Raw genomic sequence first — 26,361 nt, forward strand, 5'->3', positions numbered from 1 at the left:
GCATAGTTAATGAATTGAAACAGGGAGGACCCGGGTTCAGGGAGTCTAGCCAGAAGGCTGTGTGGCTCCAAGGGCTTGGATCAGGGTGGCGGCAGCAGCAGATACCCAAGAGCAAATGTTAAGTGCATAGCTGGATGCACAGTTGGTCATGTCAGCTATGAAGTACATATATGGTAAGAATATATTCTGAAATCTTCTTCAACTTGCAAATGGGAGTCTCTCTAGCCGCAAAATTTCTTTATTGGAGAGTCCCACTTTTTGTGCAGCTTAACTGAGGAGGCTGTCTAGATGTCTATTACTTTAATAATTTAAAAGCAAATCAGAAAGGAGAAAAAAAAAAGTCACATTCTTCTTCTTCTTTTTTTTTTTTTTGAGATGGAGTTTTGCTCGTTACCCAGGCTGGAGTGCAATGGCTCGGCTCACCGCAACCTCTGCCTCCTGGGTTCAGGCAATTCTCCTGCCTCAGCCTCCCAAAGTCCTGAGATTATAGGTATGAGCCACCAGCCTAAATACTGAAATCTTAATCCCCAATCCAACAGTATTAAGAATTTGGGGCTTTAGGAGGTAATCTGGTTTTGAGGGTGGAGCCCTCATGAATGGGATGAGCACCTGAGATAGCTCTTTGACCCTTCCACCATGGAAGGACACACCGTGAAGGCACCACGTTGGAAGCAGAGCGTTAGCACTCAACAGACACGGAATATGCCACATCTCGATCTTAAACTTCCCAGCCTACAGAACTGAAAGCAGTAGATTTCTGCTGTTTATAAATTACCCAATGTAAAGTATTTTGTTATAGCAGCCTGAATAGATTAAGACAAAGATGAACTAAGGAAGGATAGCAGGTTAGAAAAAGAGGCAGAACCTTTTTTTTTTTTTTTTTTTTTTTTGGCTTTTTGAGACAAAGTCTCACTCTGTTGCTCAGGCTGGTATGCAATGGCCTGATCTTGGCTCATGCAACCTCTGCCTCCTGGGTTCAAGTGATTCTCCTGTCTCAGCCTCCTGAGTAGCTGGGATTACAGGCACATGCAACCATGCCCAGCTATTTTTTTGTATTTTAGTAGAGACAGAGTTTCACCATGTTGGCCAGGCTGGTCTCGAACTCCTGACCTTAAATGATCCACCTGTCTTAGCCTCCCAAACTGCTGGGATTACAGGTGTGAGTCACGATGCCTGGTCAAGGCAGAGTCTTTTTACAGAGAAGCTAGTTTAAGGTTGAATCATATAAAATGTATAATATCCAGGAAGTTTTGATACAAAAAAGAAATACTTGGCAATTTTATATAATATATTGTGCTAAGGAATTTTAAACACTTTACGTTCTGCTCTCTAAGCTCTGTAAACAGCACCAGGGATATTTTTTTCCTTTCTGAACAGGGTCTAGCTCTGTCAGCCAGCTTGAAGTGCAGTGGTGCAATCTTGGCTCACTGCAACCTCTGCCTCCTGGGCTCAAGTGCTTTTCCCACCTCAGCCTCCCAAGTGGTTGGGACCACAGGCGCATGCTACCACATCAGCTAATTTTTTGTAGAGATGGGGTTTTGCCATGTTGCCCACGCTGGTCTTGAACTCCTGGGCTCAAGCGATCCTCCCACCTTGGCCTACCACACCTGGCTACAACAGGGATTTTTAAATTTAAGACAACCTAGTCAATTCTTACTCTATATTAACAATACAGACAAGAAATAACCTCTAAGTAATCTCGATTTCATTTATAATCAGATTCAGAACTTCCCTTGTGCTTTCCAATACTGTCCTATTGTGGGTAGTGCAATAACTAAGTTAGTCTGAAAGAAAACTACAGTTAACTGTGTTTCAACTGCGTGAGAGAAATCAACTGTGTTCTTTCCTCTCAATTTTAACAGAAGGAAAACTGTCAAAATTAGCTTATTTTGAATGTCCTACCGGAGAATTATTTGATTAAAATATATTTTTATCAATAAAATATTTTTCTTTGGTCAATACTTGCCAATATAGGAGTAAATAATACCTAGTCACAAAATTTAAAAAAAAACCATTTTCTCCTATATGACATTCATGGGTCTTCTTGAATTCCCTTCTGTTATCTAGGTGCTTTTAAGTCATATTTCTGACAATATGAAATCACAGCTCTGTTTCTTTGGCACAGTATTTCTGTATTAAGAAAATGTACAACATAGAATTTAGAATAGCTATCTATTACATTTTCTTTATTCTTATATTGAGAATGACATGAAAATTAGCAGTCTTCCCAGGTAATACAATTTAAGTTAAAGAACATCTACATGGTACAATCAATACCCATTCCCCTGTGTTGTGTTTGGAAAAAAATAGAAGTATCTTCAGTGGCACTCTTAGAAATTATCTCAGGTTCAGCGTATTAGTATTTTATTTCCAGGTTTAAGTTATAGTATTTTGGGCACCCCATGTTTAATAAACGATTCCCTGCAGAAACCAGACAAATGAAGTTGTAGCTGAGAATATGTTAGTCTTCAGATAAAATGAATTGTTTAAGACCTTGTCTTAGAGAGTCTTTCTTAAAGCTAAAGAAAGAGTCAGGAACAAAACTACAACTAGGAACATAGCATCGGAAGATGCAAAGTTGCTTTGTCTTCAAACTTCAAACACATTTTCCATCTTAAAAGAATTTTACACATTTACCTATGATACTGTTGGAAATGAGGCAAAAACAAATACAGAATTTAAAATTTAGTGCTTTTTTTCTTAAAAAAGGCAAATCCCTGGAACATTCCATGTAGCACAAAACAATTCAAGAATTCAAACATGGAAAGAAATAATCTCTTCTCCCCAGTCTCTGAAAGGGATTGCCTGTACTAAACTACTCAGTATAGCTTAGTCATTTTTAAAGCACCAGCCAGAGAAGGTTTTTTTGCAGACAGATGTGACTCTTATAGGGCAACAGATTTCCCATTTGGGGAGAAAGTAGCATTTAGGTATTTCCCCCTCCAGCGCAGTTACAGATCATCCCCCTGTAGAAGCTGCTTCTGTCCTCTGTGGCATGTCAGCCTCTGATTATCTTTTAACAAACAGTGTGAGATACTAAGTCTCTGTTATGCCCTTCTTTGTATTCCCAGGGTCCACCTCAATGTCAGGATAATAAGAATTTCGTAATGTTTGTTGAATATATAGAGCAGAAGTTGAAAGAAAAATCCTGTTTCTACAGAAAGATACCATTGGCTTTTTGGGGAGCCAGTGTCATGACGAAGCTAAACAAAACCACCCAGGTTCACCTCAATGCCGATACAGTTCTTGATTTTTGAAAATCCAGTTGTTGAACTACCCATGTATAGTAACTTGAAAGACTGAAAAACTATCTTAACCTAAACATTTTCTAGGAAGTCGATTCTACAACACATTTTGGTTTTCCATTCTGGCTTCTAATAATTCTTTCAAACTTTGTTTTACGTTGATCTTTTGGATGGAATACTGTTTCCACATTTTTGAACATGTAAAAAGATGTCTACAACCTGAGTCTCATCACAAGAAAACAGCAGACAGATCCAACATGTGGAACGTTCGACTAAAAAGAGTGGGGAGAGGTCTTTATTCTCCCAAAATATCAATGTCATGAAAGACAAAGAAAGCTGTGAAAATGTTACAGACTGAAAGAGACTAAAGTTAAATGCACGAAGGGAAAAAATGGCAAAAACAACAGTACTGAATTGACTGACAAGCCTGGATTACAACAGTGAAGTATCAGTGTTAAACTTGCTGAAGTTGCTAACTGTATTTCTTAGGAATTATTCACGTAAGAATTTGGGCACATACAGACATGATATAAGCAAGTTACCCTTAAATGATTTAGAAAAAAATGTGTGTAGATATATACATTTACATATGTATCTACACACGTGTATTAGTGGAAGAGAGCAAGAGTGCACATGTGCATATGTGATAAAGAAAATGAGATAAAATCTGTGTTTAAAAATTTTTAAATTAAATTCAGTATGGCTTCCTCATTTTTAATGCATCAGAACAGGTAAAAATGCCAAGCACCAGACAGAGAAGGTTTTTGCAGATAGATGTGACTCTTACAGGAGCAGCAGGGATTTCCCACTGTGAGCAGAAAGGAGCATTTAGGTATTTCCCCTCCAGCGCAGTTACAAACCGCAATTTAATTTAAATATTTAATTGCAGGTTATTACATGGGTATATTGTGTGATGCTGAGGTTTGGGCCTCTAATGTTCCTGCTGCCCAAATAGTGAACACAGCACCCAACAGGTAGTTTTTCAGCCCTTGCCGCCTCCTCCCTCCCTCCCTCCCTCCCTCCCTTCCTCCCTCCTTGCTTTTGGAGTCCCCGGTGTCTACTCTTCCCACCTTTATGTTCATGTGTACCCAAGGCTTAGCTCCAACTTACAAGTGAGAACATGCAGTATTTAGTTTTCTTGTTTTGCATTACTTCAGTTAGAATAATTGCCTCCAAATACATTCATATTACTGCAAAGGATTTAATTCTTTTCTATGGCTGCGTAGTATTCCATGTTGTGTATGTACCGCATTTTCTTTATCCATTCATTAATTAATGGGCACTTACATGGATTTCATGTGTATGCTGCGATGAACATCTGAGTGCAGGTGTCTTTTTGATGAAATGATTTATTTTCCTTTGGGTATATACCCAATGATGGGATTGCTGGGTCAAATGGTAATTCTATTTTTAGTTGCTCTCCACAGGGGTGGAACTAATTTGCATTCCCACCAACAGAGTATAAATGTTTCTTTTCTCCACAGCCTCACTAACATATATTCATTTCTGACGTTTTAATAGTAGCCATTTTAAAGTGGTGTGAGAAAAAGAAAAAGAAATTCAAATAAATAAATAAAGTGGTGTGAGATGGTGTCTCATTGTGGTTTTGATTTGCATCCAAATGAGACAAAATCTTAACGACAGGTAAATCTAGGTAAAAGGCATACAGACATTCTTTGTGTTGTTTTTTTCCAACTTACCTATAAGACTGAAATTATTTTCAAATAAAGAATAAAAGCAAGCAAAAAAGGTCATTCTTTAGTGAACTCTTCAAAGAATACCAGCCCCTTCAACAGCTTTTCCTAGTTCTAGTGTGTCTTCTCCCTATTTGTTTAGATCATTGTTGAAATGTAGCCTCAGATAAAAAACTATTTTTATTTCCCTTACATATTTCAAATACTCTAAACTCTTTTTAAAGAAAACTCATTTAAGATACTGCATTTCTTTCTAACTATAATGGTAGAGGTCATTTTTACCTTTCCAAACAGAAGCAACAGGAGCAGCCCAGAAGTTCCAGCCATGATCCAAGTCAACCATGCTCAATTTAAGAAGTCTTTGGAGAAGGCTGTAACGCTTCTGTAAGGCCCACAAAAAATGAGTTCAGATACAAACTCTGCTCTTTAGTAGGTAAAAATCTAGTGGCAGATGATATAAACAATGATCTGAGAAAATGGCAGAATCAAAAAGGTTGTATTTTTATCTATTGCTGCACAGCATATTTCTCTAACTCTTAGTAGCTTAAAACAATAAACATTTATTATTTCATAAAGTTTCTGCGGTCAGAAGTCCAGGAGCAACTTAATCAAGTGGGTCTGGCTCAGCTGCAGACGGGCTGTTGGATGGGACAGCATCCTTTAAGGACTTTGAGTGCTGCAGGATCGGCTTGCAAGGTGGCTCACTCACATAGCAGGCAAGGTACTGCCGCATGCTGGGAGGACACCTTAGTTTCTTAACACATGGACTTCTCCACAGGGCTGCTGGAGTGTCCTCATGACCCTCCCTACAGTGAGTCTTCCAAGACAGGAAGTGGAAGCCACAATGTCTTTTATGACCTAGCCTCAGAAGTGACATACTGTCATTTACACACTATTCTATTGGTTGTACAGGTTAATCCTATTTAGTCTGGGAGGGGACTTCGAAAGGGCATGAATAACAAGAGACAAGAATCCTTGGGGGCCATCTTGAAAGCTGGCCACACGAAAGAGAAAACACCAGGGGAGTGCAAAGAAGGTGCAATGAAACTCAATTCCTTGGTATACCAATAGTAACGAATGTTAGGTGATCTTTGGGGTGCAATCTTTTTAATTTAGTTCTTCATTGAATAACCTGGTCAGTAATTACAATATAAAATATGACACTGACAATATTCTCTCCCTCTTATAATCAATTATACACCAGAATATATCTAGAGAAAAACTTACAGAGTCACAAGTAATTGTTTGGTATCATTTTTATAATCAGATATTAGGGCCCCACAATTAGCATTCACAAACATCACCCCATATTGGCCAGATAAGTCTGTCTTTATAGCGGTTTACCATATGCACCTTAGCATGAAGTTACATGTACTGTCCTTAGCCATCAGATGCTCCAAATGCAAAAATGTCTCACCATAGCCACAGAATCATAGAATCCTAAAGTTACCTGGGAGTTCTGAAAAATCTCATGGGACCAACTCATGGGAATTAAGGCTTAAGAAAGTGATTTATCAAAGGACAAAATCAGTACGATTTGAGTTTAGAACTTGTAGCAGAGTTGTGACTAGAACCTCTGGATGAGCCACTGCTCATAAATACTGTTGAAATAGGCAATGTAGAAATCCAGACCAAGGCGCATTCTTTACAACTTTACTATACAAGTATGCTCAGATAGTCCTTAGCAAACAGCAGGCCTTGAGTAAATTCTTTCAGAACTGAATACACAAAAGTGGTTTTAACCTAACAATAGTACATGATGTGCTTATTTCTATAATGGAAATGAATTAATTCTGATCCATCTATAATTTATTGTGCTCCACGATTAACGGAAGGCATAGGAAAGATGACTGGAATAGTGTAACTAGTACAAACAAGTATTACAATTGATCGAACCTCGTTACAATGGTGGATTATAAAGTATGTAAGTGAACAAATACTGGGTCAGTCAGTGGATCTACATGGTTCTGCTCCTAGATAGCTGCACAGTTTGAATGACTTCTTTAAACTTTCATAGTCTTTCTGTTCTTCTCTGTAAAACAAAGGCTCAGAAGATATTACAGGTTGGATTATGTCCCTTCCAAAAGATGCTGAAGTCCTAAAGTGCAATACCTGTGACGAGACTTTATTTGAAAATAGGGTCATTGTAAGTGAGAAAGATGAGGTCATGGGGTGACCTAATCCAATACGACCAGTGTCCATATAAAAAGGGCAAATTTGGATACAGATACATATGAACAAGGAGAATATCACATGAACACGAAGGCAGAGAATGGGGTGATACATCTACAAGCCAAGGGATACCAAAGATTTTCAGCAAATCACCAGAAGTTAGGAAGAGACATGGGACAGATTCTCACAGTCCTGAGAAGAAACCTACCATGTCAATACATCATTTTGGACTTCTAGTCTTTAGAAGTTCATGGAGACAATAACTTTTGTTGTTTAAGCTACCTAATTTGTGGTACTTTGTTACAGCAGTCCTAGCAAACCAATACAAATGAGCTCTTAACATTGGTCTGAAATAGGATTATTCTACGAAACACTACAAATGTTTGCAAAGATTTCTTATAGTCTACTGTTTACAGTATACCATAAGCCTGACAGTTGAAAACACAAACAGACCTTCTATAATCCTCTATACTTAGATGCAAGGAAGAGCACACTTTTCTGCAAAAGGTGAGATAGTAAACATTTTAGGCTTTGTGGGCCAAACAAGGTCTCTGCTACTTTTTTTTTTTTTTTTTTTTACAACTCTTTAAAAATGTAAAAGTCATTCCTATCCCAAGGGACTACAAGAACAGATCTCAGGCCACATTTGACCCATAGTCTGACCCTGGTGTGTAGGGTTAACAAGCCTCTTTTCCCTTAGGCTCCTTTCTTTTCCAGCATTCCAAGCCAAAGAAACTATCCTTTTCAAATCCTTTTCTCTCCTAGATGGGACAACTTACACCAGCCCAGGCATGCTTCCCATAGCCTTAGAGTAGCTGTCCCTTCCTCAGAATTACTGTCTAATAGTCCAGAAATTAGCAACTTTTTCTATTTTTCCTTCAATTCCTTTCCATTAAGAAGGCATGCACCTGCAAATTACTTGCGACTATCAATGACATACTCTCAGAAGCACCAGTAGCCCTGTTGTTTCTAAACCCATTCTAACAGACATACACACCAAGGATATGCTCCTTTCCTAGCTTACAAAATAACTTACATCCAGAGATTTAAATAATTAAGGTACTTTTCATAACTACCAGGTACAGTAGATCTGATAATGGCAGAGCTAAGCAATATACAAAAAGTAGGGCAATGGCCAGAGACTCATTTTAAAGCAATGTCACAAGGCTGTCACTGCTGCTTTTCATTTGTCTAAATGTGGCTACTGCTGTTTTCTCACTAAAGGAAATGTTTTATGTAAAGTGTGTAACAGTACCTGGCATAAAATAGGTGCTCAATAAATGTTAAGGCCTTCTCTCCCTCTTCAACTGGCCTCCTCATTTTTTTACAAAGTGAAATAGAAAAACAACATGGAAGATTATCTTGTTGCTTAGGAAAAATAACTAAAGCTTGCTAGAGAGATAACACCTGAAAATACAGGAAGTGAGGGTAAAAGGGCCAGCTATAGGTATGCGTGTATGTCGGAACAGGACACGATGGGGTAGGGTAAGGTGAAGAGGACAGAGGAACGGAAGGAAAGGGGCTATAGCCTTGGCAGCATAATAAAGGATAAGAAGACACTTTTAACATGGTTTATTTCAAATACCGGTTTGTGTAACTTAATGTGATACTTCATGAGAAACAGAGTCTATAATCCATCTCTGATTTGTTTCCCTACAACAAAAATGTATGATTTTATATATTTGTGTGTACTTTAAATATATACATGTACACATGTATCTGTATATATTGTATATGTGTATATATATGTATATATGTATACACATATATATTATAATAGGTATATATGTGTGTATATACAAGGAATGGGGTCTCACTATGTTGCCCAGGCTGGCCTTCCCAAGGCAACCTGGGAAGGCCAAGTAGCAAAAAAAAAAATTTAATTTTGAAAAAATAACAAAGAGTAAACACCTGTGTGAAGGGTTGGTACAGGGACCTGTGTTAGTTTGCTTGGGCTGCCGTAACATAACACTATAGACTGGGTAGCTGGACCAACAGAAATTTATTTTCTCACAGTTCTGGAGGCTGGAAGTCTAAAGCTGTTGGCTGGCTTGGTTTCTCTGAGGCCTCTCTCCTTAACTTGCAGAGATAGCTGCTTTCTTGAAATGTCCTTACATGGCTGTCCATCTGTCTGTCTGTTTCTGATGTCTCTCCATGTATCCAAATTTCCTCTTCTTATAAAGATGCTTGTCATGTTGGATTAGGGTCCACCATAAAGACCTCATTTAAACTTAATCACTTTTTTACAGCCCTGTGTCCAAATGCAGTCACATTTTGAGGTCCAGGAGATTGGGGCTTCAACATATGAATTGCAGGTGGGGCACAATTCAGCCCATAACAGGCCCAGATCTTAACTTGTCAATACTACAGTTGGATTTATAGTATAGTAACTTCATCTGTACTCACCTAAATGTCATACCCAAATGAAATAATGTAACAGGATGATCTGAATTTATTAAAAGGCATCTCTTTTTTCTATAGAAACCCAAATCTATAAATGATATACAAACTGTAGTGAGTTACTTGATACCTTGCCAGGACTTGCTAAGGTGATGGATACACCACAAAAAGCACCACTGAAAGATCCTTTTCCTAATCATCGTTTCCTCACTGGCTTCCCACAAAACCTAAAATTCTATTCTGTTCTGTCATTGACATTTTATTTCCCCTGAAAATGTAAATAATCTCTGGGAGAGTAATCTATTAAGTGATCACCAGTCGCTATACACCTTAGGATGGAATAGCTTAGGTCACAGTCTTAAAATAGCTAATTCCATCAGTATGAAATTTTCTTTATTACTGCTCTGCTACTGGAATGTTACATCACTGTCTCCTTTAATAATAATTCTGGTCTAGGTCATTCAAATTTTGTTTAAGATAATGAGACAAATAGCAGGTGTAAAAACAGTTTCTAATCTAACAAAGCAACCTGAGAACAGTAAGAAGAATGTGATGAAATTAACATTTTTTAGTATCTGCTAGGAATCAAGTATTCTGCTAGATATTTTAGAAATCATCTCAATTCAATTCTAAAAATTATTTTGTATAACAGTACAGGTTGAGTATCCCTAATCCAAAAATCTGAAACTTTTTTTTTTCTGAGACGAATTGCACTCTTGATGCCCAGGCTGAAGTGCAATGGTGCTATCTCAACTCACTGCAACCTCCACCTCCTGGGTTCAAGCGATTAGGGATACTCAACTGGCTAAGAATAATGCAAATATTTCAAAATCTGAAAAAAACCAAATCTGAAACACTTCTGATCCTAAACATTTCAGGCAAGGGATACTCAAGTTGTATTAACCCTATTTTATAGAAAAGGAAACAGGCTCAGATAAATGAACATCTCAGAGCTTGTTGACAGCAAGAGACTGAAACCCTACTGGTTCTGTGGCTCACCTGTTGGGGGCCTGTGGTCAAACGACTAGTGCTGAGTTTTAAAATCCTCCACTTTAAAAATGAGGATTATAAGGTACCTACCTACTTTTTATAGCATTGTAGTAAGGTTGAAATGAATTAATCCAGATACATTATAATGTGGTGGAATGCAACAGAACTGATACGTGATTTCTATGACTAGGCCCTAAGAGACCTGCAGTTTTTGCTTTTGCCCTCAGAAAGACTATGAATGAAGAGAGAATACTAGTGTATTCGCTGTATTCGGAAATACCAGCCCCCTAGCTCAGACATGTCACCAGGGAAACCAGCACCACAGCCTCATACATGTCACCAGGGACACCGGCACCACAGCCTCAGACATGTCACCCGGGACACCAGCACCACAGCCTCATATATGTCACCACAGCCTGAGACATGTCACCAGGGACACCGGCACCACAGCCTTGGACAAGGCCCCAGGGCCCACTTAGACCCTTCAGCCCCAGCCTAGCTGCTGACAATAGCCGTGAACAGGACTAGGTGAGATCAAAGAAACCTTCCAGTCACCTACCAGATCATGACAAATAATAAATCGTGTTTTTTAAACCACAAAGGTTTGGAGTGGCATTTGTTACACAAAATTAGACAACTATTAGGGTTCGACTAAAACATACTCGTTTACAATCCTAACTTAAATGTAAGAATGGGAGAAAAAGAACACTTTATACTTTTAAAAATCATTTTTTCCTCCAAAAATTTCCAACTTTGAAAAACTGATTTTTATAATGCATAAAAATTAAAATAACCTTAGAAATTATATGAGCAGCAAAGCCAGTTGGCTTTATCTGATGTACACAACACCTCAATAATTACTGAGTTTTTAGAATCCTTCAGATTTAGAACTCTTTCCCTTGCTGCTTTAGTCTGGTTTAAGCTAAATAATTGTTCTTCCTCAAGAACAAATGACCTTATCTCCTTTTGTTTTCCTCATCTGAGAGAAACACATCAGCAGTCTCCCATCTTGTTTCTTTCTCTTTTTTTGAGACGGAGTTTCGCTCTTGTTACCCAGGCTGGAGTGCAATGGCACGATCTAGGCTCACCGCAACCTCCGCCTCCTGGGTTCAGGCAATTCTCCTGCCTCAGCCTCCTGAGTAGCTGGGATTACAGGCACGCGCCACCATGTCCAGCTAATTTTTTGTATTTTTAGTAGAGATGGGGTTTCACCATGTTGACCAGGATGGTCTTGATCTGTTGACCTCGTGATCCACCCGCCTCGGCCTCCCAAAGTGCTGGGATTACAGGCGTGAGCCACCGCGCCCGGCCCTTGTTTCTTTTTTTTTTCTTTTTCTCTCTCATAGGCCAAAGGGAAGTGGTATTATCACGGCTCACTGCAGCCACAACTTCCCCAGGTTCAGGTGATCCTCCCACCTCAGCCTCCCAAGTAGTTGAGACCACAGGCACATGCCACCAGGTCCAGCTAATTTTTGTATTTTTTTGGTAGAGATTGGGTTTAGGCTTATTGCCCAAGCTGATCTTAAATTCCTGGCAATCCACCTGCCCTAGCCTCTCCAAGTGCTAGGATTAAGGTATGAGCCACTGTGTAGCCTTCTATTTTGTTTTTAATTTTCCTCTTTATTTTTCTCTCTGGCAAATTTTTTAGGGGGTTTCTTTAGTTTATCAGACTAAATCTCAAGGCTTTTCTTCCAATTTTGACATTTAATAGTCCCTCATTTCTGTTTACCTGATTATTCCCAAATCTGTGTTTACAGTCTGGCTGTCTCTCCTAAAATTAAGACTTGTTTCTCTAACTACCTGACAGCAGAATCTTCTCTTGGAAGTATCAGGGAAACTGTTCAAAACTGAACCAGTCATTGGCTCCATTCCTTCTCTGTGTCTTTACTATTAATACCCTTTCTCTCCCACATGACCACACTAAGTCTTATTTAGGCATCGTTTCTTCTGGGAGATCTTTGTAGAATCTCCGAGGTTACGGTCGGTGCTAAGCTTTTCTTGACATTCTCACACTGGGTTGGGTGCACTTTAGCAACCTATCGTTTTACTAAAAACACTCATTCCTCATTATCTGTGAGGAACTGGTTCTAGGACCCCCTAAGAATACCAAAATCTGCATGAGCAGCCCAGGTGGGACCAGCTGAAGCACTTTACAGTCACCTACAGAATCATGACAAGTAATCATGTTTTTAAAGCCACAAAGTCCTTTATATAAAATGGTATAGTATTTGCATATACCTACACGTCTTCCTGTATACTTTAAAGTCATCTCCAGTTTTTAACATCTAATACGATGAAAATACTACATAAATAGTTGTTATACTGTATTGTTTAGGGAATAATGACAAGAATAAAAGTCCACACATGTTCAGTACAGATGTTTTTTTCTCTTCTAGTATTTTGGATCCACAGTTAGTTGAATCCACAGATGTGGAACCCACAGATACCAAGGGCTGACTATACACATTTTGACAATTATACTTCTCATCTTACTATGCATTCAACAAATATAACATGCAAAGCGGTAATAACGCTGTGATAAAGCAGGGGGAGGGGCTGCAACCATCTAGTGGAAAGGATGCCCTTTTCAATCTGCACAAAGAAAAAAAGCTGCTCTCCAAGTTGGGGGTGGGTGGGTGCATGATGCATGTAAATTGGTTGGTAAGGGAACTGTAGGCACTTACAGATTTGACCCTAACGAGATGGGAAGCCACAGGAAGGTTTTGAGGAAAGAAATGACATGATATTATTCATGTTTTGACCTGATACATGGTTGCTATATGGAGAATAAGCTGTATGGAGGCAAGAGAGGAAGCTGAGATAATAGGAGAATATTGCTATAATCCAGTGGCCCATAACCCAATGTCCCCAGGGAACATTTTGGCAATGTCTGGTGACATTTCTGGCTGTCACAACTATTGGGACAGGTTGCTACTTGCATCCAGCAGGCAGAAGCTAGGGATGCTGCTAAACAACCTATGATACACAAGACAGCCCTTCCCCGCAACATTACTGGCCCCAAATGTTGATAACACCAAGGCTGAGAAACTGCTATAATCTGTCCCAGAATGTAGCTTGGATTAAGATGGTAGTGGTAAGAGCTAGAGAAGTGCTTAGCTTCTGAATATGTTTTTAAAGTACGGCTGACCATATTTGCTGACGGATTAAATGTAAGGTATGAGGGGAAAATAGGAATCAGACAACCGGGCTTACTGCCTGAGCAATTAGAATAAAGTTTCCCATATGGAGATGAGGAAGAATGTGGAATAGCAGGTAAATACCATGTGCTTGCTTTGTTTGGGAGTATGCAGAAGAGACTGATTGGACCAACGTGCTCAGTTCTGGATATATTAAACTAGAAATGCCTATCTGGCATCAAGTGAATGTATCAGGCAGGCAGGTGGATAAACGAGTCTGAATTTCAGGGGAGAAGCTGGGTGGCAATATGAACTTGGGAGTCTCCACATCTAAATAGTATTTAAAACTATCGAACAGGATGAGGTGATTTAGGAACTAAACACAAATTGAGATGAGATCTGAGCCCAGAGGCACTCCAGTGTTTGAAAAAGAGGAGAAACTCCCAAAAGATACTAAGGAGAACCCAAGAAGTAGGAGAACTGAGTCTGGGAGAATCATCATACTCATTTGATTGACTGCATCAAACGCTACTTAGAGGTCAAGCAAAATGAGGACTAAGCAAGGATCACCAGGTCTGGCAACATGGAGGCCAAAGCAGATGTGGAAATGAGCTTTGCTGGGAAGACAGGAATAAAAGTCTCATAGGTCTGAATTCAAGGGAGAGAACAGCAGAGGAAAGGTAGAGGTGGTAGCCATAAACAATGATACATTCTCTCGAGACCTTTTCTTCCAAAGCTGAGTGAAGAAACAGGGTTCCAGAGAGGGATTTTCTCCCAACTTATTTTACATATGCAAACATAAAAAAGCGGAAAGAATTGACAACCACCCTTACTTTTACCATGGATTCAGCATTTAATGCCATATCATATATGCTTTTCCCTGTATGTACTGTGTATATGTCTAAATTATTTGAAGATAACTTCCCCTCCAAATATACTTCAGATACACCTCCTAAGTCCATTCTCCTACATAACCATAAGAACCATGAACACACCCAGGAAAATTTAAAATATATTCCCAAATATATTACATAGCTGGGTATATTACAATTTCCCCAATATGTGATTTGCAAACCAGGATCAAATCAAAGTCTGGCACGGCATCTGGTTGTCATGTGTCTTTGGTCTCTGTTAATAATAACGACTTTTGAGAAGACCTGTCTTGTAGAATAAATTTGGCTGATTATGTCCTATCATTTAACTTGCTTTTCTATTCTAGGACAGTTTTTTAGGGTAGTGAATACATTTGTTACTCTTAGCACAACAGTCTATAATTAACATTTCCCAAATTCCTTACATCTTTCTGCCCTTTCAGTTTTAGAATATCAATTATTCCAAGATTTTTGTTTCATTTAATCACTTATTAGCTCTGAAGACTCAACTGAGCAACTTTCAGGGTTTACATACTCTACATTCAGAAAAAAACTCCTACCGTCTCTCATTCACCATAAGAATAGGAGAGCATGCCGGGCGCGATGGCTCAAGCCTGTAATCCCAGCACTTTGGGAGGCCGAGGCAGGTGGATCACAAGGTCAAGAGATCGAGACCACCCTGGTCAACATGGTGAAACCCCGTCTCTACTAAAAATATAAAAAATTAGCTGGGCATGGTGGCACGTGCCTGTAATCCCAGCTACTCAGGAGGCTGAGGCAGGAGAATTGCTTGAACCCAGGAGGCGGAGGTTGCGGTGAGCTGAGATCGTGTCTCAAAAAAAAAAAAAAAAAAAAAAAGGAGAGCATGACTTAAAGCTGATCAACAGCCAAACAAAACATTTTATTGTTCATGACAAATTACATGTGGAAAGTAAAATGAATTTCCTAAAATTTCTGCTCCGATTAGCAAAATAGTGCCTCGTAACACTTGAGGGTGAAAGTTGATGTTAAATATGCCTACATGACTACAAATATGACATCCAAATGAGTTCACTGGGTCTGGTAATACTATGCTCTACACACTTATGTCTATGTAATAAACAGCTTACACCTGGATGAGAAAATTGGTTATACAAATATTTGGGCTTTCACAACTGGCCATTAATCTATAAGCACTTAAAGCATTGTAAAATGCAAACTGACCTAACAATGCTTATGGTTAGAATTCCAAAGACCATTTAGGCATTGTCAGGCTATGTTAAAACATCTTCTGCCACAATCTTCAAGTTATTATCTTTTCTACTGTGTTGAATAGCTATAGAGGACAAATGAATTGTACACTCCTGAATTCAATGAACTTTTCAAGTTTCCTCACACTGCAATATTTTTTGCTATTTTACAAAACCTAAGATTTAGCATATTTTAATAAATAAATTATATTCTTAATGATTTTATTTCACTTATTGAACTTCTTTTAAGCTTTGGCATCAGAATTTTAATCAAAGCACTGCTACTTGCTTACCGTGATGCTTTTCAGCTCTTTTGGGCCTATGGACTATTTCAATGACCTTCACTAGCCATTGAGTCTACCTTATTCTAATTATTACCACTTCAAGTCAATTCTCACTTGAATAAATCAGTAGATGGAAATCAGACTTCATGAGGCACCTTCCAGGAGACCAGAAGTAAATTTTTAACTCATACTAAAATCAAAATTGTAGCTATTATCACTGATATGGTTTGGATTTGTATCCCCACCCAAATCTCATCTTGAATGGTCTTGAATTGTAATCCCCACATGTCAAAGGAGAAGCCTGGTGGGAAGGGACTGGATCATGGGGGCAGCCTTCCCCCTTGCTGTCCTTGTGACAGAATTCTCACAAGATATGATGGTTTAAAATTGTGGCCCTTCCTCCTTCTTGCTTTCTCTCCTGCTACCATGTAAGATGTGCCTTGCTTCCCCTTCACCTTCTGTCATGGTTGTTACTTCCAGAGGCCTCCCCAACCCTGTAGAACTGTGAGTCAATTAAACCATTTTTCTTTGTAAATTACCCAGTCTCAGATAGTTCTTTATGGCAGTGTGAAAACAGACTAATACAATCACCTTATGGTAAGTCTGTCTATATCACCTGAACTTTCAGACTATCTGGAAGAACGCGCAGAGTAGCACTTGATCATATGATGTAAATTACTGATTCAGAAACAGAACTAGACAGGAAGGGGCTGGTAGTAGAGAATCATCCCCTGGACATATTCTTACAGCCTAATTTCTAGCTAGGAAATTTTATAATATATAAAATACAATTATTTCACAAAATTACCATTAAACAATTTTATTGGGATATTAGACATTATTGAATTACTTGTTTTGTGAGGTATAAAGTGAAACTAGCATGTTATAAAATTGTGGTAGCCAGACTCCAAAATGGCCTCCAATGAATCCTATCTCTTCTTATTCATACCCTTGTGTAGGTAGGTCTGTGTAACCCATAGAATACAGCACAGTGACAGGTCACTTCTGAGGTTAGGTAATAAAAGACACTGTGGTTTCTGCCTCTCTCTCTCTCAGACCATGTGATCTTGGGGAAAAGCCAGGTGCCATGTTGGGAAGACACGCAAGCAGCCTTTAGATGACTGCAAACACGTAAGAGGCTCTGACTTGGAGCCGCTCAGCCAAACCACTCCCAGATTCCAGACCATGTATGAAATGACATATGTCTGTTGTTTAAACTGTTTGGGGAATGATTAGTTACGTAACAAAATGTAACTAATATAATAATATATACTGATTTTAAGTTGTAACTTCATAACTTCTTATTTAGGTACTAAAAATCAGAGCATCCTGATGCAAGGTATTAAAAAAATCCATTAATAAATACCATTAAGTACTGTTGAGGCATGATGAAAACTCTTTCATTCTCCACATAAAACTTCCTGACTGTAATATTCACCTCTACTCTCTTAAACTCCTTTCTAGGATAGGAGGGGCTAACTGATCTGACAGCAAGTTTGGGAGAAAAAATTCTGAGGGTCAGCCAACTTCCTCTCTCCTTTCCATCTGGGATTTAGCTGACTGAAGAGGGTCATTTGTTTTGGCCTGCTCTGTCACACAGTAAATGTAGTGGGAGGACAAGCTCTATTCTTATCATAGAAAAACTCGAATTTTAAATCTGCCTAATTCTGGAAAGCAGTACTTACCAGAATTCTGGAAGCTTGTTGCTGCAAATCTCAGCTACCTTTTCCAAACAACTTTTTCAGTAATTAAACTTACATTTCAATCTTCATCTATCTTGATTTAAGCGGATCCAAACAAAGGCAGATAAAAAAGGTGGGGCATTACTTAACAACCTCTAAACTAAGTTTAATTGTGTACCCTCATGGAGTTTAGAGTTTAAAACACCTGAATGGTTTTAAATATAAACTATAAAAAACATACGATAAACAAATAGGTGAAAAACCACGACCACTGGTAAGCATAAGAAAATATGAGGGAGAAAAATATACAGATGCCCAGGCCCCATGCCAAATTCATGGAATCAAGCATGGGACCCAAGCAACTGCATTTTTAACAAGTTCCCAATATATAGCTGACCCTTGAACAACACAGGTTTAAGCTGCATGGGTCCACTTATAAATGGATTTTTTTTTCAATAAAAGTTTCACTAGGTGTGCCTGCCTCTCCTCCCACTCTTCCCAGAACAACCCGTCCTCTTTATTTCAATAGTTTCCGGGGGTGCAGGTGGTTTTTGGCTAAATGGATAAGTTCTTTAGCAGTGATTTCTGAGATTTAGTTTAACTGTCACCTGAGCAGTATACACTGTACCCAATATGTAGTCTTTTAAACCTCAGCCCCCTTTCAACCTTCCTCCTCAGCCTGAATCCCCAAAGTCCACTGTATGATTCTTATGCCTCTGTTTTCACAGGTTAGCTCCTACTTTTAAGTGAGAACATACCATTTTTGGTTTCCCATTCCTAAGTTACTTCACTTAGAATAACGGCCTCCAGCTCCATCCAAGTTGCTGCAAGACATTATTCCATTCATTTGTATGGCTGAATAGTATTCCATCGCGTACATAAACATATTCTTTATTCACTCGGCTCCTCTTCTTCACTACTCAATGTGAAGGTGACAAGAATGAAGGTCTTTATGATGATCCACTTGTACTTAATGATTAGTAAATATGTTTACTTTTCCTTATGATTTTCTTAGTTAACATTCTTTCTCTTACTTTATTGTAAGAATACAGTATATAACACACGACATATAAAATATGTGTTAATCAACAACAGATGCTATCAGTAAGCTTCCAGTCATCAGTGGGCATTAGCAGCTGAGTTCTTTGACTGCTAAGGGCAGTCAAAAGTTGTGTGCAGATTTTCAACAGCATGGGGAAGAAGGGGGTGGTCTCTAACCCCTGTGTTGTTCAAGGGTCAATTGTTATAGTACCCATTTAAGAATCCATGGTATATATGGTTAAGTGCAACAACTCTAGAAAAGAGCAGAGTGCTAGGAGCTGGCAAAGGAAAGAAAAAACAGAATTTAAAGCAATCTGTAAGGGACAAGCAGGGTTTAGATGTGGTAGAAGGACGAGGGAAATCAACATCTGCTGTGAGGGCATAGTAACTGCCAGATATTGTTCTACATCTTACCTCATTCAAAAGAATTTCATTTCCTATATGGAAAAACTAAAGCTCAGAGGGTTAAATAATTTGCCTGAAGCCACAAAATTAGTTAATGACAGAAATGGGATCAGTAGATATTTTCATTTTATCAGTGAAACTGAACCTCAAGGAAGTTAAATATTTTGTATGAAGTAACAAAACCGGGATTAATATATGGCCAAGTTTAAATCAGATCTGTAAATCTAATGCCTACACTTAAAAAAAAAAAAAGAGTGAAACTCCATCTCAAAAAAAAAAAAAAAAAAGAGTGGAAAGAAAAGGTCTATGTTGCTTAGCAAAACAGAAGCAGGAAAGCAAAAATAAAGTTGAAAAATCAGATTATACCACATTTTAACTTGTTACGTGGTCACAGAAGCATATATTAAAGACCAACAATGACTTAAAAAATCTTTTTTAAAAATGCCTGTTTTCATTATTCAATAGTTTTTTTCTTAATTGATACATTTACTAAACAATTACTAGCTCCAACTGGCACTCAAGTTACACTTCAATCATGAAATTGAACCTCAACTTAGCTGTCAACCAAGTCAAGAATGTCAAAGTGAGTTTACGGTTATCTTCAACTGCAGAAGCATAATGCTTATGGCTGGGGTCATTTTATTTTTAATTAATATTTTTTAAAAGATTGTTTTATGACACTGCATTATTTACGAGTCCTTTGTGGTCAATACTGCTATTTTAAGGACTTTTTAAAAAGTGAAGTTAAACATTTATTCATCTCTATTCTCCATCTACAGGGACTTGTGTTCTATTTTTCTTTCAAGACCAAAGTAAAAATTCACCTTTGTGAGGGCCTTCCTATAATTAAAATGAATCATTTTTTCCTCCATAGCTTCTACAAACATTGCTTGCACAACTTTATTTAGCACTTATTTCATTCTGTCTTGTATGAAAGCTATTTGTTTACAAACGTTCCTACTTCTCTTTAGGGATAAGGACTATGCATTATTCACTGCTGTATTCTCCCTGCATTTATGGCAGTGCCTTGCACATTCAATACAAGCTTTTCAGCCCTGTGCATCTCTTCATCTGGCTGTTCATCTGTACACTTTAAAACATCCTTTATTAAAAAAACAGTAAGTGTAAAAAAAAAGCCATTGATGAATAAGTTCATAGCTTTCTAAAATAAACGTATCAATTATGCATACATCTGAACTAACAAATGTGAAGGAACTAGGCTGTTTAATACATTCTGTTCTATACGTAGGTTTGGTCAGTTATGCAAATTAGAAATTGGGAGCCACCAAGATAATTCATCAACAAATACACACTATGTACTAGGCACTGTATATACGATGGTAAACCAAACGGATGTAGTCCTTGCTTTCACAGATCTCATAACCTAGGATGGAGCCAAAAACGTGTGTTTACATATACACATATACGTGTATGTTTATATGTATATATAAATACACACATGTGTATATACATACACATATATACACACAAATACACACATGCATATATATATACACACACATACATATACTAGGAGGAAAAAAAAACAGGTGGTAAGAAGAATTCGAATCGGGGTAGTGGATAGACGGCTCCTCAAATAGGGTGGATGAGCTTGACCCAAGATACTTGCGCTAAGACTCCAAGGAGGTGAAGAGTCAGTTACGTGAAGAGAAGGGGACTACATTGTCGGCGGGCAGCTAAAGTCCTGAAGTGGAGGGTCATGTGCTGCAGTGCCAGCTTCAAGCGAATACAGTTACTACAGCATAACCTCTAACCTTCCATGTGAATAGTTTACTAAAGCATATCCTCCAACTTTCTATTTTCAATTTTTTTTTTTTTGAGACACAGTCTCACTCTGTTGCCCAAGCTGGAGTGCAGTGGCGTGATCTTGGCTCACTGCAACCTCCACCTCCTGGGTTCTCCTGCCTCAGCCTCCCTAGTAGGTAGGACTACAGGCATGCACCACCATGCCCGGCTAATTTTTGTATTTTTTTTTTAAGTAGAGATGGGGTTTCACTATGTTGGCAGGGTGGTCTTGAACTCCTGATCTCATGATGATCTGCCCACCTCGGCCTTCCAAAGTGTTGGGATTACAGGCATGAGCCACTGTATTTTCTCATTTGCTGTTGTTTCTACCACCACTTCTCCTTTTCTGGTGATAATTATTTTAAATTTCCTGGCTAAATTAAATGATGGCATGCATCTGGGGAATGTAAGACTACCTGTTTACAAATAATCTTAAATTCCTTCCAGTACTTATGACTGATCAATTCATCTTGAAGTGACAACGATATCCCAATTAGGAAAGAGTGTTTCGTTATATGCATTTAATTTTTTGATTTGGAGGCTTCCTGATTGCTAATCAGCATGTCGTATGATTACTTCAACAAATACTTACAGGACGTTATTTTGTCACTGGAAAAACATTCTGCTGCTTTCTTAACTTTAGGTTGCTCTAGAGTCCAGAAGAGTGAATGTACCTAAAGCAGTTCCTAATTACTGGGCATTCTCAAATCTACTGCTAGATCTGATGTCCAGTTATGAGAATACACTGGAAAAAGCCCTGGATTAGAAAAGAGATGATGTAGGTTTTAGTACAAGGTCAGCCACCTGGTTAACGCAAATTTGAGTAGATTGTGGGGTTTTTTTTGTTTTCTTTTTTTGACAGTCTCATCTCTGTGGCCCAGGCTGGAGTTCAGAGGCATGATCTTGGGTCACTGCAGTCTCACCTCCCAAGTTCAAGCCATTTTAGTGCCTCAGCCTCCTGAGTAGCTAGTATTGCAGCCATGCCCTCAAACTCCTGACCTCAAGTGATCTGCCCGCCTCAGTCTCCCAAAGTGCTGGGATTACAGGCTTGAGCCACCGTGCCTAGCCTTAGACCTTGTTTTCTTAGTGGTAAAGTGAGAATATCTAGAAGTTGCATGTTACACAAATTCAACCATACATGCTGGGCAAAAAATTTTAAAGGAAAATATCAGCTTAACAGTACTAATTGAGTACACGCCTTGGAATGAGCATAAGCTGGAAAGAACAAACTGTTGTTACATCAATCAGTTGCAGTTCTCATATGCCACTCATTGTAAATCTTGCTCAGTGGCATGATTTTAGTGTTTAAACATTTGTTTGTTTGTTTAGGATAAAGTCCCTACACATAATCCACCTGCTTCATCTATACATGCATATGCATACTATGGATATATGTATATATACATGCATTCTCAAATGCAGAAACAGCCATTCAGGTGATGTGATTTATCTCATATGCTTGCTTTAGAGTCAAATAGGTTGTTGACTCCACTATACCATACTGGCATATCTTCATGCCATAAGTCAAAGCACGGGACCCAGCTGTGCCATTGGCTAGAGCACAAATATATGCACACATGTGAGATTGATGTACATAGAAAGTTATTCATTGCACAATGCTCTTTAATAAAGATCTGGAAAAAAACACCTAAATGTTCAAAAGATAGGGTTGATGAAATAATGGTACATTATAAAATGGAATATTATGCAGCCATAAACATAAGGAAATATCTTGCATAATAACAGAACAACTTTTAAGGCACGTGAACAAAAAAGGTACATAATCAATATGCATGATATGTACCACTTATATAGAAAAAGGGAAAAAACATTATATATATTTATTTGCTCATACATGTATAACATTTTTTCTGAAAAATATGCCAGAAACTGGTAGTGCTGGTTGCTTCCTAGGCAGAGAATGAGATGGCTGAGGAACAGATGTGGAAGAAAAGACTTCACAGAGTATCCTTTTATACCTTTTGAATTTTGAACCATGTGAATGAATGTGTTAGCTATGAACAAAATGACAAGTTTAGATCAGCAAGACAGCAGTTTGAGATGAAATGGGATCATATCCTTAGTAGGAAAAACTTTTAAAAATAGGCGGTACTCCTAACAGTAAATATCTGCATATGGAATGTTGAAACTGTAAGGAACTTTCCATAAGAGATCCATCTGAGCGCGGTGGCTCATGCCTGTAAGCCCAGCACTTTGAAAGGCCAAGGTGGGCAGATCACGAGGTCAGGAGATCCAGACCATCCTGGCCAACATGGTGAAATCCCGTCGCTACTAAAAATACAAAAATTAGCTGGGCATGGTGATGTGTGCCTGTAATCCCAGCTACTCGGGAGGCTGAGGCAGGAGAATCACTTGAACCCAGGAGGTGGAGGCTGCAGTGAGCCATGATCACGCCACCGCACTCCAGCCTGGCAACAGAGCTAGACTCCGCCTCCAAAAAAAAAAAAAAAAAAAAAGAGATTCATCTATTCCAAACTTCTCATTTTATAAATCTGTAAACCGAGACCTTAAAAACTCAGTGACTTATGTAAGGTCACATAGCAGAAGACATGGGATCAACTTTATTCCCATTTTCTCATTTTCTATCGGCAAAACAGCCAAGTTTGGACTACATTACAAGTTGTCATGTTTCATCTAAATTTTAAAGCCTAAAGTATAAACTAACCTTAAGCCCTCAAACTATTAATTTCTTGTTTGGCTCACTATATGGCTACACTTACAAATAAGCTGTACATACCTTTTTCATTGCATGTATACAATATGATAGATGCACGATATGACAGACACACAATATGATACATGTATTTTTTCTATCCTAATAAATCTGAATTTACTGAAAGAACTAAAATATCTTTAGTTACTTTAATTTTTTAAAATATGTACGTGTGTTGCCAAAAACATTAATACAGGTTTACAATTCCTTAACTAAAACCAAAGGGTTGGATGTGTTTTAGAAATAATAATTTCATACAGTTTTTAAATGTAACAAGGTACACAAACCATTATATAACACCCCACATAGCGGGGGCCAAGGGCAGCACCCCATAATCAAACATACTAATAGAGTTTCAGCAAAACACATGGGATAAAGACTATATACAGTTTCTCAAAAGTTCAGGTCATATTTTGCTATCAAATGACTTTTGTTGCTAAGCTTAAGAAGTTTTAGGTTTTCAGCGCTTTCTGAATGTTAAATTGAGATGTGGGATGTATTCATAAGGGTGCTTCTAGAAAGTAAAGTCAGTCACTTCGACTCTCATCTTTTTGATAAGACTAGAAAAAGAAATCATAGCAAGCAGCTTTTATATCCCAGGTTTGGGCCAAACACTTGTATAGTGGTTAAGGGTGCAAGAGGTGACATCATGAGTGGCCAAAATGGGGGTGGGGGGAGAAAATCCTAAATGTACAGCACTGAACTATTGCAGCTGTTCGTTAGTTATTAATTTAATAAAAGCGTCTTCCTTTAAATCATGAGTTTTTAACTGGAAATAGGTCAATAAAATTTCTGTCCCACATCGCTGACAAGGGGAGGGAGGCAATGAGCGAGCAAACCCTCTGGAAGGTACTGCACTCTCTCTAGGACCAGGGTACACAGACAAAAGCATTTCAAATATATAGAAATAAGCAGAAATATATACAGTATTTTCAAGTTGGGACGGTTACTCTCTAATATAAACGAAAGGGGTTTTCTAGTCCATCTCTGCGGATCTCCTATATCAAAGTTCTTCCCTTTATCTTAAAAGTCTTGTACTACCTTTTACAAGGGGAAAAAGCTCTGGAGATAGAACAAATTAAAATCCCTTCCTTTCTCTTTACAACTCAAGCGCCACCTCCATTTTGTTACTAATAATTTTTTTCTGAAAAAAAAATCAAATTTACACTGAGACTAAAATTCAACTTGGCAGACAACGTTTTTGCAACAATGTTTTAAAAATATAATTCAGTTTCGTGATGTGGTTTTGCAGTCTTACAATTTTAGCTACATTTTAACTGAACCAATTGTTTTCAATTTATAAGTTCATATTTAGCAAGTTTTTTTTTTTTTTTTTTACAAATAGTGTATTTCATTCTAAAAATGGAAATAGCACTGGTGAGCAAGAAAACAACCCTCTGAATTCTGGCTATTTTGAGGAGGAAATACTACTTTCTCAAATTTTAATCACAATACATAAAAAAAAAAAAAAAACTAGCTAGACCTTAAATACACAAACACATTAATAATCTAGTTTAATAAAAACAACAGAAAAAGGTAAACAAACTAACCAGCCTATTTTTGTCTGGAGAAAGCCCAACAAACTCTGTTGGATTCCTTGGCCATTTGCATTCAGAAGTACCAAAAACTAAAATCATTTTTACTAAAGAATTTATTCTACACGATACTTGTTTCCTCCATACCACGGTATCCAAATGATCAGCATTATTCCAGAACACAATCATTTAGTTTTAGACCACTAAAAACCCCACAGTTCAAAATGCCAGTTGTGGTTAGTCTGCAAAGAAACAGAAAGTACAAATTGTTATCCTAAGGCACAGAACCAATCGACCAAAAGGACTTCTGGAATATGCTGCCCCCAAGATTTAGAATGCACACGCAGAAATAGCACAAGCGGTCACGATGTCCCTTAAGCCACATGACCTTCCTACGAAAGCAGAGGCTTAAACTTATCAAATGAGAACTCCCCCTTTCTCTGAAGTTAAAACAAGGCAGGGCAGCTGGAATTAGTGCAGCAGGGACAGATCGGCTGCTGACTAGTCAGAACGGGTCGTGGAATGCAAAGTCCCTGTGCTTTCGCTGCTCCCCTTACCGTGAGAAGATCTGGGAGGGAGGAAGGGAGGAGAAACACCCCAGAATCCTGGTAGAAAAGCCCCTGGCTCGAAGGTGGGCTCTAGGGAGACAGGGAGGGGCACCTCCGTGTGTGATGACCCTTTGTGAACATGCACTCTGTGGCAGCTTTGGCTCCACCGAGGCTTTGGGAGAGCGGACTACGGATGCCCAGGGCGGCCGCGCTGTGAAAGCCGCGCCGGCGGAGAGCCTCCATGGCAGTACCGCCGGCTTCGGGAGCCCTTCCCTCTCCCACCTCCGCGGGTCACTCCAGGGCCCGGCGGTTCCCGACCACGCTCTCGCGGACCAGGAACCAGCGGAGCGTAAGCAGGTCTTTTTCCTTAGCGTAATCCCTCCGCAGCGGCCGCGCACTAGTTTTAATCACGCCCCACCCCCGGCCGCTGGCGCCACCTCCGCCACTCGAGCGCTTTCCAGCAGCTTCCAGAAACGTCGCCTCCCCAAACCCAGCCACTCACACATGGCGGGCTGAGCAGTCACCGGCCCCGCCCCTACTTGTCGCCGCAGTCGCAACTGCGTCTGCGGCCGCAGGGCAGGCAGCCA

General features: G+C 38.9%; 1 protein-coding gene and 1 long non-coding RNA gene across 3 annotated transcripts in view; one reads left to right on the top strand and one right to left on the bottom strand.

The window, feature by feature from the left end:
* The window catches only part of HMGB1 (high mobility group box 1), a 137,988-nt gene extending 111,835 nt beyond the window's left edge, over positions 1-26,153 (bottom strand). Inside the window, exon 1 of one of the 2 annotated variants that reach the window (XM_054256736.2) lies at positions 26,057-26,153. The gene's annotated coding sequence lies outside the window, so the exon portion shown is untranslated. Of the gene's footprint in view, positions 1-25,783 lie in introns of both variants that reach the window. The other variant, XM_035302438.3, reaches the window with a different exon arrangement.
* On the top strand, positions 5,874-10,746 carry LOC144582771 (uncharacterized). Its single transcript, XR_013536181.1, has 2 exons — positions 5,874-5,975; positions 10,692-10,746. It is a non-coding gene; the product is annotated as an uncharacterized LOC144582771 (long non-coding RNA).
* Positions 26,154-26,361: the final 208 nt, after the last annotated feature.

The sequence above is a fragment of the Callithrix jacchus genome, chromosome 5, assembly GCF_049354715.1.
Source record: "Callithrix jacchus isolate 240 chromosome 5, calJac240_pri, whole genome shotgun sequence".
Lineage (NCBI taxonomy): Eukaryota > Metazoa > Chordata > Mammalia > Primates > Cebidae > Callithrix > Callithrix jacchus.